This window comes from Corylus avellana, chromosome ca1 (assembly GCF_901000735.1).
Source record: "Corylus avellana chromosome ca1, CavTom2PMs-1.0".
NCBI lineage: Eukaryota > Viridiplantae > Streptophyta > Magnoliopsida > Fagales > Betulaceae > Corylus > Corylus avellana.
Window position 1 is genome coordinate 47,587,986 of NC_081541.1, and position 4,345 is coordinate 47,592,330.

A 4,345-nucleotide genomic window follows, 5' to 3' on the forward strand; every position below is an offset into this window, starting at 1 on the left:
AAACTTAGGAAAAATCAAAGGGAAACTGTTGCTAGTGCCCTTAAGGAGTCAAATTTTCAAGGTTTTCTCTTTTATAGGTTGAATGGGTTTAGCTGTAAGAGGGGCCTTCTTGTATTAGAGACATTTTATTGATAGAACAATTGCTTTGTCAATGATCGATTTATAATATCTACCAATATGGTTTTTTCAAAAAAAAATTATATATTAACAACTCATACATATATAATATATACAAATTCATATTTATGCAATATTTAAGTACATAGATAAATTATAATTATATTTTTATTCTATTTTTGAACAATTTTTTGAAGTTCTTAGTTCTTACCTCTTACAATTAAACAATTTTTTAAACCATTTCTTAGTCAAAAATTCATCATTTTGCAAGGTATATATATATATATATATATATTCATTTCTTTAATGTCTCTGTCTCATTTTTAGGTAGTCGCGAGCTTCATCGTCTCTTTCTCTCTTGTTTTCTCGCTGCAAGCCAAGCAAAGTAAGGTAAATGGTTGTTGTTCTTGTTTTCTCGTCGTCTTGATTAGTTTGTTTCAGAGTTTCAGGGCTTTTAGGTTTTATGATTTCTTCAAAACGTGCCGTTTAGAGTTGTGTTGGTAGTTGACGAAAACGCATCGTTTTAAAACCTCCAGACTCATTCTGTTATCAACAGCTACATTGGTTCCTTTACTAACATGCATTCCAAACCATAAGAGTGCATTGTTCAACTCTTCCTCTTCATCACTACCCGGTGGTGTCCAAGCGGATGAATGGCGGAGGACCCTAGTGGCTGTTGAGCTATTGAAGAGTAGACCCAACATTTCGTAGTTTGGACACCCCTTCCTTCGGAAATGACTAGCCTTCGGTTTGATCTAGGATAGACACGAAAAAAAGAAAAAATGTTTGTGTGACCTAAAATTAGAGAGTGGGAACTGCTAAAATTAGGCAAGAGTTTGATGAAATTTACCCTAAGATATTGCTGCCACTGGGTCTCCGTCCCCTGAACTGTGTTTGATACTGGGTCCCAACCAAATCCAGTTCTGTGCTGGAGGAGGTCGGATATGTCACGATGGTTCATCCTAAGTCTGAAAAATTTAGTCCGACACTGGATGGCAGTGTAGGTTCGACCGGTCATTGTAGAAAGTTGGGAACCAATAGGCGACCACAAGTTCAAATGAACTGACCCATTCACTATTCTCCCCGTATTGACCAATTCAACCAACATTTGCACAAACATACGTTTAAACTCAAGAGACCAAAGTGATTGGTCCTCGCCTTAAGTGGGTTCCATTTATGCACAAATATACCAACGGAAAAAAATGTTCATGTCTACATGTTATAAAGCTTTTTCTACACTGCCAAGCATCGTTCAAAAACCCATAGAAGGTTTGAGACATACCTTACGCCTTTTGCAGGAGATGGGTGACTCTGGATCCCAAGGTCGCTGCTACTCCTTGTCCAATTTGCATGCACAATTATGGGTAATCAATGTTTGAAATGATAAATAAACTAGACAAATTAAGCAAAAAAGAGCATGAAATTGAAAGGCAGTGACTGCAGCACCTTCCAAGATCGAGTCATTGAAGGGGTTGCCCGTGTCCGTAGATGCTGAAATGATGGATTACCGTTTCTTACAAGGTGATTGCGGAATAGTTGTAGTGGAGGAGCTCCCGCAGGATTCCATAGACCCCCCTGAAAAAAGGTCTATGAAGATGGGCTTATGCATGTGTTTGTGGATGGCGATTATAATGAGGGGTGGTTCCTATTCACATATCAATTCAGCTCCAGGGGACGAGTACTAGGCTATTGATGGAGAGTCCAGTAGTGCGTGGCACGGGGTTGAAGGAGCCGAGGGTATATGGAATGCAGATGAGGATGGGCTTCGTGATGGAGAAGACAGGTTAGACAGTGCACTGTGAGAAAATTCATCATGCAACATGTGTTTGTGGAGATAAGCTAGGCAATTAATCACGTTTACAAGACAGTGGAGTTAAGATCAAATGGGATAAGAGCATGATAAGCCCATTTGATATCGTCCCAAATCAACGATGATGGAAGCGGCCACGTTGTGTGCACGTATCCACTCAACGGTCCAATTTTGTTCAAAAACATTTAAGGAAAATACCAAGATGCCACCAGACATCAGCTATGAGATTCACAATTCACCGACTTAAGAGTTCGATTCAGTACAGTGTAGGTGCACGGCAACAGTCTACACCCATAGATCGCATACGTCAATTGTAGTACCTTCAATTGATGGGTGAGGTGGCGTCCATTCAACGCTTTAATGGTAAACAACTTCATGCCTTTAACATGAGTGCGATTTCATCTAGAAATAATTTGATGCTGAAAATAGACGGTGTGATGAGTTTTGATAGAAATCAGACGGTGGTTAAAGCATGTTGGAATTTGCCCACTTCACTTTCGCATAAATCGAAGGATGCCAGCTTTCCCGGCAACCAACATATGGAGAACTTGATGAAGTAGCCGTTGCAAATCTGGCGTGATATTTGATTCCCTTTTATTAACCCAAGGAAGCATGCCATATGATTCGGTGCATCACCGAATGGAATGGATCGCACGGAGCTGCCACATGGCAGCAACAGAACCACGAATTAAAAAGATTGAAGGTTAGGATTGATTTACGCATTTGTTTTGAATGCGTATCTTTCCACAAGGTGAGTTGAGTGCGACTCTGGGTGCAGATGAGCTTATTCTCTTTGCTTTTATCAAGACAGCCTGACTTCGGTTGAAAATGTGGTCTTCACGCCAAATAAGTATTATTAAACAAGTCTATTGCAGTGAGTTGGTGGGTGGGCATTAATTGCCTAGCGGATCTGAGCCCTAGTACCTGTAATCACAAAGGGCCTAAAAATCAGAGCTTGTCGTGCGACACATTGGGGTTTAAGTGTTTCTCTCTAGGCCAACGTGATTTTCACCTTGGATCATATTTCATTTTGAAATTCCAGTTGGGTTTTGGGCCAGCAATGCCAAACAACACATCCACATGGGTTTCTTAAAATACCCAAAACAAAAATGAAATCTGGCCCATCCAAACAAGGCCCAAATTTGTGAATTATACACGTAGGCCGTAGCAGCTGCCTCTATCTCTTCTCTCGTGAGTCGGTGACCTCGTCGCCGTCTGGGTTGTTTTCTCTCTGCAAGCCAAGTAAGGTAACTTGATTTTGAAGTTTTAGATGGTCGATTGGGGCAGGAAAACGTAGGTGGTGATTTTGTTGGAAGCAGATTAAGCATTAAGGGGTTAAATTTTTAGGATTTTTTTTTTTTGGTAGGTCGAATGGATTTAGCCGTTTAGGAAAAGATTTGGGTTTGGTTTTTTTGTTTGCTTTTCTTTTCATTTTGGCTCTTTATGTGCGTTTTTGTGATATTTGCTTAGATATTTATTTAATTGGGAAACTTTGTTTGAGCTTGTGAAAAACTCAGTGTGATGGAGGAAATGGCTTTTGGTGTTCTTGCAGTGTCCCTTTTTTATTTATTTTTTTTTAAATTTAGGGTCCTGAAAGTGGTTATGACTACGAATTTAGGTGTTAATCTGTATTTTATTGTTGGGAAATATTATGGTTGCGGAAAAATTGTAGCTTCCAAAGAATTTAATTGGAGAAGTAGATGATCATAATCAACAAGGTTCTAGTTTGGCTTTAAGCTGTTAGATTTTCGTTCTTTTTTAGAATAAAATTTCTGCTTCTTTTTAAGAATAAACTTTGGTTCTTTTTAGGACTTAATAGTTATTTTTATACTCTGAATTAGGGGTGTTAAGAGAGCAAGCCGCTCGCGAGCGAACTCAGGCTAGATTCGTATAAGCTCGACTCGTGCTCTACTCAAACATTAAATGAAGTGTTTCGTGAACATGTATCATGGCTCAAATATTAAACGAAGCAAGCTAGTAATCAAACGAAGCAAGCTCATATAAGGCTCGTCTTGTTTATTAAGCTCGGCTCGTATATTTTTTAATAAGTAACAAATAACAATATATAGTAAACATTACTCAATAATAACAAATATATTATATACCTTTGTTTTTATTTATTTATGCATATGCGTTTATATATATGAGGGGAAACTTCAGTAAGCCCCCCCGAACTTCTAGCCAATTTGACAAGCACCCCATGAATTACCAAAACTTTCACTTAGGCCCCCTGAACTTTGGTTTGCTCTCACTTTGGACCATTCGGTTACTTTTCACCGTTAAACCGATATTTTGTACCCATTATACTCCCAACTAAAACTACGTCACCACCTAGCCTAAAATGACATTGTTTTGAGTATAATATATATATATAAGCAAAATATTTATTAAAAAAAAAAAAAGGGAGTGGGGGAACAA

At 38.6% G+C, this 4,345-nt stretch overlaps 1 protein-coding gene across 1 annotated transcript in view; it reads left to right on the plus strand.

Moving 5' to 3' along the window:
- The window catches only part of LOC132173832 (probable splicing factor 3A subunit 1), a 17,486-nt gene that overhangs the window by 1,051 nt on the left and 12,090 nt on the right, over window positions 1–4,345 (plus strand). The gene's annotated exons all lie outside the window — the stretch shown is intronic.